At 32.4% G+C, this 14,357-nt stretch overlaps 2 non-coding genes across 2 annotated transcripts; one reads left to right on the forward strand and one right to left on the reverse strand.

The window, feature by feature from the left end:
• Positions 1 to 1,025: 1,025 nt before the first annotated feature.
• TRNAR-ACG (transfer RNA arginine (anticodon ACG)) lies at positions 1,026 to 1,098 on the reverse strand. Its single transcript has one exon. It is a non-coding gene; the product is annotated as a tRNA-Arg (tRNA).
• Positions 1,099 to 1,706: 608 nt separating this feature from the next.
• TRNAR-ACG (transfer RNA arginine (anticodon ACG)) lies at positions 1,707 to 1,779 on the forward strand. Its single transcript has one exon. It is a non-coding gene; the product is annotated as a tRNA-Arg (tRNA).
• The last annotated feature ends 12,578 nt before the right edge of the window (positions 1,780 to 14,357 follow it).

The raw sequence follows: 14,357 nt of genomic DNA on the forward strand, positions 1-14,357 counted from the left end.
GCTTCTGCCCATTCTGTGAAAACTTATTTGTGAGTTGCAATCGTACATAATCAATGCACAAAGTGTGAATTATGACACTGTATCGCAAGTCCCAATCTTCTAATGCTAGACTATCACAGCTCATGTACTTTTGATCTCTGCAATATTATCTTTTGCTATAAATATTAGCTCGTTAAACTAGGACCCTATATGAATTGTATTTAATTTATAGTTGCTGTACCATTACAAAAGAGTTTAAGGAATTTATGAATTCGAGTACGGAATAATCTTCAAATTTCCGGCTCGCTCCTAAGCCGATTAGGTATGTTCAAGGGGTTTCATTTGGGAAGCTTTATATAGCTACCAATATTTTATAACCATAGGCTTAGTTCATGCTCCTTTTTGGCGGCAGAATATTAAACATCATACAGGCCAAACATTACGTACGATTTCAAAATCGAGATATGCTACACATCATATTTTACAACAGTATTATAAGAATTGTTAAAATTATTAAAAGTGAGTAGTTTTAGCCCAGCCGTAGGGACTTCTTGCGATCGTAAGTCGCGGGATCGATTCCTGGGATACAATCATTGTTATTCACATTTTGTGCATTAATTATATAACATTGCCACTGTTCATCAATAAGTTTACAGATGATGGGCAGCAGTGTCTTCTGCGTACCAGAATACCACACTGCGATCGCTCAACCGCTTGCAAACCGTCGCGATTATAATATATTCCCTGTATATATTTATTTATGTAACATAAAGATATAAAACATATTCACCTTACGATACGTGACAAAATATACAAATTTTAAATTTCCATATTATAGCCTTATTTACACGTAAAATTTTTATAAAGACAAACTTTCTAGAAAACCTTATTTTTCTCTGATCTTTAAATAATTCTAAGTCTCACATTACCAAATGTTTCTCAGTCTGTAAATAAACATTCATTTTAATAGTAGATACAGAAGTAAATCATGGAACCTTGCGCTTTGAAAATTATATAACACAAAATTTAACATTTAAAAAACAACACGACCCTGCCAGGATTCGAACCTGGAATCTTCTGATCCGTAGTCAGACGCGTTATCCATTGCGCCACAGGGCCGATGCTTTTTTATTCCTAAAATAATATTTGAAATCTTGTTACCTTTAAAATTATTATAAATATTTATAGCTATTATTACTTAAGATACCTTAAGAAGCATAGAAGGGTTTTCTATCTTAATCAAAATAAAACACTGTTATGTTTGTGTAGACAAAATTACCCAGCTATTTATATATCCGAGGAAATAAAAGCGCTATGGGATCCGATAGACACGCAGCTTATCAAATGGCACGTCGTTTGTTGTGACGACGTTTATCAACGAGATGTCCTGTTGCGGCGACGTTCTTGAAGGCGAGTCGCATGTCAAACATGACTGATGTTATAAGGGAGTCGATTTCGCTCAAAGCTCGATGTTCGGGGCCCATGGGTAGACAGTTTTGCGATATGTAGGTTATACTAGTTAGTTAATTTAATATGTAAGACAGATTGTTATATCTCTTTAACGTCTTTAAGTTTTACATAAATAAATAAATAAAACGTCTTATATTTCTCCTTTTAACCAATCTACATTAAAAATCGCTTTAATTAAATGTGAATGTTATATTAGTTTTATTTGCACTTACTATGTTTGTTAAACATTTGTACTATATTTCACAAGAGTTTTGTCAGGCCCTGTGGCGCAATGGATAACGCGTCTGACTACGGATCAGAAGATTCCAGGTTCGAATCCTGGCAGGGTCGTTGTTTTTTAACTGTGATAAATGTCGAAAAATATTTAGTTTTAAAATATTATACTAATAATATAGTGTACCTTACATAATGTTAGAACAAATTTAGCAGTAGTACCTCAAAAAATCTTTTTTATTAGTAAAATTATTATTTATTTGGATATTTACGAACAAGAACTAATATTATCAAAAAAATTGTCTGATCCGAACTTGAAGAACCTTCTTTGGTATTTTCGAACGTCCAATACGCTTGGGTAAACATCGCAATGGTTTTTTTCGCAGCAGTTGTGATATTACCCTTGCGAAACCAATAAGGCATACAATTTTAGAAATGTACTTCTAATATATGGCTGGCCATTTCACCCCAAATTGGAAAAAGAGTATTATACTTACATATTCAGAAGCAAATATGATACAACAACCTCATAATCTCTTTGACACGCCTTCCAAGTACGTAACGAGCTACCAATTGGCAATTAAATATCGACATACGCAGAGCCGGCATTACTTTCCCCTTAATATATTAGCGTTGATACAAGAATTTTTTTGTGAAATATGTATATATATATATATATATATATATATATATATATATATATATATATATATATATATATATATATATATTTATATATATATATAAATATATATATAACTATACCTATCCCATATATACATACCGGCACAATTAGGGGAAAACAAAACAAGGGTAGATTTTTTTAAAAGTTTTTGTAAATCTTGAGATCTAGTTTTTATTTACGTGTACGTACCCTGTTTAGAAATAACATACGATAAAAATATTACAATTTTTAAGTGCGGTGACAGGTTTTATGAATCACCGATGTCGATACACCCAATGCGGTACTGAACGGTAGGTATGCCCCTTCTCGATCATGGTTATTACTCTAGCCGCTGAAGTTGCTCGTTTTTCGCACTCATTATTTATCAGAACAATATGCACTATTGAAACCAAACAGTTAAATGATCTGCAGTCACCACATACACACTCGATGTCAGCAAATTCTTAAAAGAACTATAAAACCTGTCACCGCAGTTGAAAAGTGTAATAGTTTTACCGTATGTTATTCATTAAGAAGGTACTTATACGTTAATAAAAACTAGATCTCAGAACTTACAAACACTTTCCAAAAAAAATTACTTTTGTTCTATGTTCCTCTGATTGTGCCAGTGTGTGTATATACACAACAGGCCTGATTGGAAACAGCGTCTTCCGGCGACATTAACAAAGTCGTCTTTTCACCTGTAAATGGACATACTACGCTTGTCTAGCAAATTTATATTCCACACCGAATCCACTCTAGAACCTTAAAGCCACAGCGGCCATCTGTTGTGAGCGCTGTGATCTGCCTTCTGTCACTTTAACTTGGTTATTCGCCGGGCTATATCAATAACTTTCGTTCGACTACGCGGATGATTGTAACACAGTGTTTTTCAAAGTGCGGTTCACGCCCAATTCAAAAATGAACTCGGCACAATTTTAACCCTTTAGCTTTAATATAAAACATATGTGTTACATAGTGAGGCCTGAGAATTTTAGAAAGACTAATGTTGTGCATGGCATATAAAAGGTTAAATAATATTGTTGTAACGCTTTAGACCACACAATGTTCTATTAGATTTCGTCTTAAAACGTCTGATTTGATTTTGATTAGCGTCAAATGATTGACAGCGGAAATTGAATATTTAGTTTCCATTGGGGTTCGAATGAAAAAAGGAGTGATTTTTTACCTACTTTTATACAAATATTATACTTTTATACAAATATAGTAAGTAAGAATGTTTTATTTATGTATCAGAATTTGTTATTAAACAAGCGACAGCGAAAAAAACAACACAAGTCCTAGATCTTTGCGTCAACGTTAATATGTAAAGAGCTTGGGGTTCATCGTATAAACCTTTGAGGCGTACTCAGCAAGGGTTTTAAGAGCGTGTTTCAATAGCAAGCCGTGAGATGTAACCTAGATAAGGCTTTGTAAATCTTTTGAGGCTACGCGCCACGTCATGTCTATAGGTTATTAACTTAAAGTGGATTTTAGTTTTAGGTGTAGATATTAGCCTTTGTACATTTTAATTATAATCCTCATAAATGTATGAACTATAGCTTCAAGATTAAAATAAATTTAAAAATTTATCATAAATTATTCAAGTACATTAAAGTTAAGTTAAATATCTTTTGGAGGGTTTTGACTGCGATGAATAATAAAATATTATGTAACATACAAAGGATAAAGATATAGATATATATTAATGTAAAAATTACTAATAAAAGATAACATATTCAATAAAAAATACCTTAATAGAACGTAAAACGAACGTAGACAAAATATAAAGTCTGAATCTAAAGATTTTAGTTTTATTCTTTTCGATGAAAGTCTACGATGACAGTAAGACATGTTCTTTCATAGATTACGTAGGTTTGAAGCAGAAATGCGAGAGAATTCTTAGTCTAAACCTCATTTTAAGTAACTTATCGGCTCAGGCCGTTACATATTATTATTACCAAAACAAGAGTCCGTCAAACTGTTGGACAATTGCATGGAGTAACTAGCATGAAATTTTAAAACGTTAGCTTAATTATGCGTATAGCATTCCTTTTCAAACGTACCCGAGAAGACTGAACATGGACTTGGTCGGTTGTGTAGCGTTAGCAATGGAAGATGTAGTGGTAGAAGAAAATCCAGCGAACCGTTTTTTACGATAGAATAATCCTATAACCACATGTTACTACCCGTGTGATAGAGGGTGTTCAAAGATAGAAAAAAATAATAGTTAAATAAAATGATAAATTTTTACGAAAAGCAAACACATGATTTGTGATATACAAAAGGAAACAAATATTTTGTAAACACAACAAATCACACGCTATTGTTCGAAACCATTGTCTCCTAGATAAATACTGGTTCGTGCCAGAATTTATATCCCCGTCGCTCTTGCTTTCGAGTATTAGGTCAATTTTTTAAATGTACTGTAATAATAAAAACATTTTTGGGCAATAAATTTTATTCTTTTTTAAATTACTTACAATGCCTCTTTTGTTTATTATAATAAATTATCTGGAACGAAATCATATTTTAAAAAGTCATGGTTAGTCCACATGGACCTGGGCAGACCACATAGCGCACAGAACAGATGGCCGTCAAGCACAACTTAGGACGTCTGCACACGAGACAGACAGACGACTTGGTAAAACCTTCGGAAGAAACCAGAAACGGGCCTTTTTTAATCGGTTTATTGGAAATTTTTGGTCCTGCATGCACTCGTATCGTCCTGTTGGAACCGCGTATATGATAAGTTTGGATCAGATCGAAGATTCAGCAAAAAAATTCAGACGTCGATAATTCTCATTATTACCATTCTTCGCCTGGCTTCGAGCACTATGAAAACAATTTTCCCATTATCCCTTTCCCGAATGTTTTCAGGAGTTCTTCAAGTCCTCTCCCAGTCGATCTCTGGACTCTGGCAGTGGGGTGTTCATAGCCTGCAGCCAGAAACGAATTAAATTCACTCAGTCCTTCACTTATCAGTCGAATACCAAAGTGTGAACAAGAATTGACGAGCAGTTATTTTCTTAAAAAAAACTCGACGGCGTACGCTAACTCGACCACTGCAATATCGAGGCTGATAAAATGCGCACGGTCAGTGATTCCAAAGGCACTATCCATTACAGCATCATTAATTACTTTTTGAAATAATAGCATTTAAAAACATAAATCATCCACCTGACGACGTCAATATTACCAAATTGTCTGCATACTCAAAACTACCAAAAATCTGTTTGAATGCCGCGTTCATACGAAATTCATGCCACGGTCGACCTGTAAAATTTAGACTTATTCTTACACGTGGTTCAAAACGATTTGTGAGATATACCGTAATCGACATACATAAGTTAGTACATTTTTCAATTAACTGACAATGTTCTTATAGACCAAAAGTATCTTGTCCTGTTTGTGCTTCATAATCATAATCATTTCAGCCGTAGCACATCGTAGCAGGTGTATATAGGCCTCCGGCGTCGATTTGCAAAAGGACAGGTTGGAAGCGTACCATTATAGCACCCTGCGATCGCGCCCGGGCGACCAATTGACCACCGGTGATCCCGGATCCGTAAGTTAACCTTTGTTTTCACATATTGCGTTGTTCTGACGAGAAGATCTTTCGGAGCTTTTCGAACGCTGCCCGTCCATTTGATTCCAATAAGTAATTTTTTTCTCGAAGTTGGACTTTACATGCTGGATGGTTTGTTACAGCTATATATATTCATAATCCAGATTGTCATGTAAAGACTTGAAAATTTTATCAAATTTATTACATAATTTATATAAGATTAACTATGTGTTGATAATGTTTTTCTTCACAAACACTGTACTGTAATGTATTTTTGATGCCATAACTTTCATCCATCTTTTCAATAAAAAGAAGAACATTATACTAAAGTTACATTTATTATACTCCTCTACTAAAATACATGTGATGTAGAGTGAACGAAATCAAAGAGCCTGTATGTTTGAAATAAATAATATAAAGTTGCATTTGATCTAACCTAACTTAAAAGAATCTAATTTAAAATGACCGTAGTTTATTTATTCGTATAGCGAATGAAACTTTTTAATTAAAAACTGTGAAGCCAAGCTTTATAGCTAGACCATTCAATTTTTTTTCAATGCAATACTAACGTTAGATTTGCAAGATTGTTATTTAGATCGAGCTTTGAAAACGATTTCTTTTGTTTCTCTGACACTTTATTACCAATATCGTAAACTTAATTTTTATTTATAAATATATTTAAATTATTTATTATAAATTTATTTATAAATTATATTTTTTATAATAATACACAATTATTACGAGTATAATGTGATCATAACTTGAGTTTCTTATACTTAATTTTGTATATAATGAAAAACTATAGAAGAAATATATATGCAAATGAATATAAATATTGTATACAGTTCGATTGTTTATAAGATACAAAAATGCTTTGAAATGTAGAGTTCTATTGCATTCATTTAATTTATGGTACACTTTGTGTACAAAAAGCATTTACCAATTTAGATTTACAAAATATTGAACTTAGTTATTGTTCGTTAGATAGTAAAATCTTCAGGAACAGATGTCCCTATATATTTTTAATGCCCGAAGTTATTGGCTTTTCGTATTATAATAGGGAAAAATCCATATTTCAGTGATTACTTAATAGAGAATTTTGAAAAAGGTGTAATGGCCTTTTTCTGAGAAATGAGCTATATATTCATTTACATTTATAACCAATCAAAAAATTTTATAAGAAATGTATGAATTGTAATGTATTTTTTATTTAATATGTAATAATAGGTCCTAGTTTGAACAGTAATAGCCCTGCGGTAGAGGACTACGATTTGCAACCGTAGGTGGCAAGATCGATGTTTGAGATGTAATATTATACAATTAACACTTTCTTACATAATTATATTGCTCACAGATAAGTATCCATATATTACGTACCATAATACCACAGTACTATCGCCAACTCGCCTGCCAAGCGTGGTGATTATGCAATATTCACCCTATGTCCAAGGCATGTCTTGCAGTGAATATCTATGGGCTGAAACGTCGAATAGATCTACCACCCACACTTTTTTGCAGTAGTGACTTTTTTTATAGTTGTCTGATCGCTCAGATCGCTCTTAGAGTAAGACTATAAATTACCTATGCATAGTTATAAATAAATAGAAATAATTAATTATTACCAACTTACTTTACCTAAAACATGTATTACTGCATTGGAGTAGGATCCGTGCCTCTTAAAACATAACAAAAAAATTCAAAAAACCGAGTAAATAAGAAACATTTAAAGAAATGTGTGTATACTTTTAACGTATTAAAATTATATTAAAATTAAAATAGAAGTTTAGTTTAGAGCTTCTAAAAGTTCATGCAAGATTGACGGCAAAGGGAACGCTACAGGGAGGTAAATTTCGTAAACGTCAGATGGTGCATTAAAAATTGCACCGTCTGGCGTTTACTTGGCGGAGTTATTAAAAAAGTTCCACAAAACTTCAGACTTCCAAAATTGCTCTGTAATCTTATTTACTCTCCCCACTACTATGAAATATGAACCTTATTTAAAATATTCCTCGGGGACAGTTTTTAATATTTAACTGGAATAATTTTTATTTTGCATTGAGCACTCCAGTGGAAAACGTAATAGACATTATTCGTAAATTTTATATAATATTGCTCCACTTTGAATATGCTTTAAAACACGTTAATAAATAAATAAAAAATAATAATGAAAGGGCTCTATAAACAACGATAAAACAGGCTACACATAATAAAAAAAACGTTTAAACAGGTTCACGTAATGTTTACAGGTTATGTTAAGTATAAATAACAAAAAATAATTTAATTTTTATGTATATTATCAAAAGTTTTGACTTATCCTGTTCTTGAAAGTACTGCTTGTCTTTAAAAAATGTCCGACTTGGATATTTCTCCATTAAATTAATTGTAAATGTTATTTGCTTTCTTATTCAAATTTGTATTCTACTAGTAATATAGTCTAATATAGGTGCGCATAAAAGACAGGAACCTACCTAAATTTATTTGTATGGCACGATTGTACAAAATAAAGGAAATATACATTAATCACTTTTTCTTTTTCTGAAACAATGGAAAGAATGTTTTTCTTAAAATAAGAAGAACATTAAACCGAAAATTCAAGCCTTTTGTTTCCTTAGCCGGAGGTAAGTAATGAGAATTTGGGCACAACACCAGTCTTTGATTAAAATTCCGAAATTGCAAGCATCCTCGGAAACAAATAATAATCCCATCCCAGAAAGAAGAAAAGCTATATTAGTCTTGTAAATACAAATATCACGTATTTCTTTTTACTGAATATGAACTCTAGTGTAATCTTTGTTGAATTTGTCCTTTATAAAGCAATTTCTTTGGTAATTGCTTTTATGTTTGGTAGTTGATCTTTTAAATATGGTTTCGTCCTCAAAAAAAGTTAAAGTGGCATAGGGTATGCAACTTCAATAATAACTATTTGTACTATAATTGAATATGTAAAAGCAGTAACTTTTAGAGTATAATCAATCGGTAAAGGCTTTATATGTCGATGTAATCAAGAATTAATTTGCTTCTCCTCTTCTGATAACAGGTTACTTTAAAAAAACGGTTTTTACACTGGACCATTTAAATAATTTAGGACCATCTAAAACCTTAGTTCCTAAAATTATAAAAATAGACCTCCAGAAGTCCATAATCAACTTAAGGGGGTCTACACAGGCATGACAAATAAATTGTGTTTTATATTTTGTAAGCTACGAAAATTAATCTACTTTCGACAGTGAAGAACTGAAACCTTTCACATTCAGACGTACAAAGGGACGAAATATTCCTTTAAGGATGTTTGTTTGCAATCTTGTACGAACTGGTTTGATTTTTCGCCAATGCAAATACGAATGCAAAGGATAAACATAACTCTTTCGTTGACAGTCTTTCGAAAAGCAAAGTGAACCAATGTTAGCCTGTGTCGTTACCGAGAGTCCAACGCCACCAGTTAAATTTTAAGAGTTTCCATGAGTATGTTATAAAAGAAGCCTTGCTTAATTGAGTCACACCGTCCTTTGCAAACCAGAAAGTAAAGACAAATTCCTTGTAACTGTTGTATTAGACTTGTATTTTTAAAACTTTATATATTTTATTTAATGGAATCAGGCTTTACCTCGCGGAAGTCCATCCTAAGTAAGAAAAGGACCAATATTTAGCCACTTCCGCACATGCAGTGTTAGTCGTGCAATAAAATGCACCGCCCGCCAGCCCGCTGATAAATGCGTATGCGGCAAACAATGCGAATCACACAACCGCCTCCGCCAAATTACTCAACACGTGTTTCACCCCTCCACGGGGCATCTTCAGGAGTCATGTTACACCGATTAGTGCCAAACACAGAGTCTCTCTTTATATATTTTATAACTTAACCGTTACGCTCACCTGTTTTTTGATTCTTCTGTATATCGAAGCTATTACCAGTTATAATAAATCTAGGCTTGCTAGATAAGTTCTTATGGTAAAAGGTACCAAGAAAAGAAAAGTCATAACAGCAATACAAAAGACTACAAAAAAGGATAGTAAATTTGTTCAAAAGACATAAATTTCTACGCAAAATTTTACGTCCGAAATATAAATCAAACAAAAGTTGTTTTGATAAAAAATATCGCACTTATATTGATGACATTTAAGATTCGAGAGTTATTCGCTGTGACGATCATAAATTTGAACACTCTGATAAACAGTTCGCACGTCGATAAACACAGTTGAATAGGAATTTACAAAGACGGACTATTTTATATATTCGTACATCTACAGACAATTTATTACACAATATTTTCTTATAAATCATCAAGGTGTGAACGCAAGGTGTGAAGGGATGAAAAACTTTTTCTTTTAATTTAATATGGATAGAAACTGCCCAAAACTACAATAAATCACAGTTCAATTTCATTTGTGATTAATGGGAAAATTACTAAATAAACGATATAAATGTTAAGTAATTTGGAAATATAGAAACTTTTCACTATACTTACTAATATTTAGCAGGTAGATAGATATATTGTAATTATTTCCTATACGTACGAAAAAATAAAAAATATTAACAGAAATAAAAAAAAATAACGCGCTAGTAATAATTTCACGCAAGAACATAACTCTAGAGTGTTTTTGGTTGGCAAATCGTGCTTCACGATTCGATACGTTACGTTGGCGCACTCTAAATTATGCCAAATGGAAGAAAAATAGGGGACGTATTCCGAAAGCAAGCGAGGTATTTTTATCTCTACTAGGGAATTTTCACAACTTGCGTTCCGATAGACTTGTGTCAAAGTTGTCGAAGTGATAAATATATATGTATAACATATAAAAACAAATAATTGTATTTATAAATATCTAGATTATGGCAATTAAAAACTAACTTAACTTGTACTATAAAGGTTAATTGGCTATTGAAAAAGCTTTAAGGGAGTGAATTTATAGCTAATTTGTTAGCAATTTTTTTTCCAGTAGAATACGATACGCCAGTAACTTTTAGCAGTACCAAGTCTGTGGGGATTGATAATAAAAAATAATTAATTTTAATATGTAGTAATCTTCATTTAAAAATCACTCTTTCTTACTATATAAACATTACGTTGTAATTTCTGAAACTATTGGTTTTTGAACGGTGTATACCATATATAAATTGACAGCAAAAGACCTATTAAATCAACACGTTAAAACTTTTGCATCTAAACTCAACCAACACACTTTTCTATTTCATAAGTCATGTTAGTCACTTATTGAACAAATAAGCGATTCACAATATAGTCAGGATCTAAATAAGCCATGGTCAATTTAATCCTAACGCTTGAAGAATAAGTATAAAGTATCTTTTAATTCTGGCATTGATTAGTCCAGTGACGAAAATATCAACATGACGTGCGAAAAAAAGCTAGGTTTTGAAAAAGTCGCACGATTTCGAAATACACCTTGAGGCTTTTCATTCGGTTTCCACTTCCATTAAACAAATTGAGGCTGGCGAAACGTGGATTTTTTAACTTTGCTACTCTTTTTAATGCACGCCGCGTAATCCTAAAATTTTATTTTAGTGCTTAAAACACGAAAAATTGCTAGAAAATTCTGCGGCGTGTTTATTTAAAAAATATTGACATTTAATTTTAAAGTGAAAGAAACGTTAATTTTAAGGTAAATAAAGTCATATTAAAAACTACACTTGTACATAATAAATGAAACACTTTTCCAAGTTTTTTTTTTAATTCTTTATTTTCAGACTTATCGACGTTTTGGTTAACCGTTTGTTTATGACAGAAGTCTTTCGCGTTTATTTCTCGGTTCAAACATTAACAAAAAGTGTATATTTTGTGTACACACCATCATTATTTTAGCCATAGAACGTCCAATGCTCGTTATGGCTGCACAGGTTTAAACTCAAGGAGAATCCCTAGTTCATCTGCGACCCGGAAGTGAACCATACCGTGGTTCACATTATCACTGGCTGTCCTATGTTTGGAGGACTCTGCCTTTGGTCTCGAGGTTCAGATGGGCAAGAAAGTGGGATAAGAGAGTGTCGCCTTCTGTCCTGCATTTCAGAGAAAGAGGAACAGCAGAACATTGCTCGGAACGAGAGCAGGGAAATAAAACAAAATATAAAATATATTTACAGCTGCATTTTAACGTTCCTGTCCCAAACAAAGCAGGAGGGATGAGTATTAAAATGCTAGTCATTGGGTTGATCTGATGATTTAAAACAGGACCGATTCGAAGCGGATTGCATCAAGTGTCTTTCGGCAACCTTAACTGGTCATCCATTCTTGCGAGTTGTTCTACGCTGAGCTTGTTCGGTTCGTGGTCTCGACTAACTTAACTTTAAAGCTTTCTGCTAGGCTAACTTGCCAATCTGCTAGGCTATATCTACGTGTACAGATAAAAACTATAACAATTAAAATGGTTACATAAATAATTAATAATTACTAAATGTCTCCGAAAACAAAACCCATGCAAATGAATATCACATTTTAATAAAATTGTGGTATAATTAAAACAATAATAATATTCTATCTTCTATAATATATATCATCATCATAACAGCTGATAGACACCCATTGCAAGTAATAAGCCTCCGCATTCAGCGACTTCCGGCGATGTTAGAGTTAGAGGCGAAGTAGAGGGCCCACGTCCTTTCTATTATAAATATTATTATTTATTATTTTAACAATAAATATCACATATTTTTAAAATTTTTAATCTTGAACAATAATTAAATTGAGCGTCTATTGACATCCTGTTGAATATTTGAAAAAAAAATATTTTAAATGAACGATTTCAAAAAATAAAAATTCACAAGTCGTTGCTTGCTCCATTTGTTCTAACCATTTCTAATTACTGTTAAAATTAATGAATTGCCCAAGTAAAGTACGCTTCTCGTGTTAAAAGAGAAACGTGACTCTTATTATAAATGCCAATGAAAATTGAAACGAGAGTTGTTACATTAAAGAAATAATTGAGAAGTCATCTTATTATTTTTAATTGTTATAATTAAATCAGATCGTTTAATCACTTACATTCTAAATTGAGATAAATTAATTAAAAATGGCGACAGAGAAGAATAATTTAAAGTTAAGAGACAACGATAGGACTTCACTAATATATTCAAGTTCACGAGTCGGAGTTACATCAATTAATTGCCCCATCTACTTTCTTCCATCCGACAAAAAAACGCACGGATTGAAGATACGTTTGAAATCCCTACATACAGCACTAAGAACTTTTATAATGGTAACAGCCAAAGTATAGGTCAACCTGCCAGCATCGTTGTTTCCAGCTAACTATAACTTGAAACTATTAAGGCAAGGGTGAATAGGTTTCTTCGAGGCAAGTATATATCTTACACCTCATCGTAACTCAGACAAGACAGGTCAAGTAAAAAAAAATCAAGGCACCTTTATTCGAGTAGAAATGTACACGCATCAAAGAATCGTCAATTATTTTAACGTTATGAGGTGTAATCTACCACCACAATGCTGGTTTGCTACGAAGAGCCAGCCATAAACTCAAAAGTAGATCTTTTCAAATGAAATTTAACAATTGTTAATGTACATATTATAATATCATACATGTAAATGAGTCAACAAACCACACATTTCGATCAACTAAAAACTTTTGAATGCTGTAATAAGGTTAATAAAATACTTTTAATATTAGATTTAGAACTAAGAAAAGGAAGGTCTGAGATCTTTTGGAACTTTATTATATATGCATACACTCAGACACATGAAAGATTATTTTTATTTTTTTTAAGACGAAATTTGGGCGTATAATTGCATTCTACTAAATATACTACAAATAAAGCCTTTGTCTTATGGCTGGTATGATGATGGTGATGAATTAAGGCTCTTTTAGCATTCTTCTCTTGTCCTACACCCGTGATTGCAATCATTATCATCAAAATCACAATCATTATCATCACGGATCGACGCCCGCTGTAAACCATTGGGGCTTTTAGTATCCACCTAGGGTGGGCCTCAACCCACACTACATGTAAACGATGAATAAATAAATATATGACATTAAAATAAAGTTTATTATGGATGTAAATATTCTCACGATGTTTACTAGTGAATCCCAACACTACAATTAGGTATATAAAATTATGAGCAAACTCTGTACAATTTTAAAGAAACTCGAAGGACTAAGCTCTTTAGTATATTAGACTTTTTAATCTTGTTGCGCTTACAATTTAAAAAAAAACGCATTCGCTTATTTCAAACGCGCCGTGTCGCAACTAAAAAAAATCCGGAACATTTTTTGAAAACTTTGCCTCTTTTTAAAAAGTTTTCCTTTGCAAGGCAGAGCAACTCGAATTTTTAACTCCATATTTTCCCGACCTCAATCATATTAATGGTGGTAGAAACATAACAGTTGCAGGAAATTATATTTAAAAGGATTTTTGGTTTTATTTTAAAATCCATGATTATTTCCTTCGAGGAAAAAGTATATCTCGCAGAGTATTTCATAAGAAATAATTTGCTT

The sequence above is a fragment of the Battus philenor genome, unplaced genomic scaffold (assembly GCF_028537555.1).
Source record: "Battus philenor isolate CCGP_79_NKW_IND1 unplaced genomic scaffold, ilBatPhil1.0.hap1 SCAF_24, whole genome shotgun sequence".
Lineage (NCBI taxonomy): Eukaryota > Metazoa > Arthropoda > Insecta > Lepidoptera > Papilionidae > Battus > Battus philenor.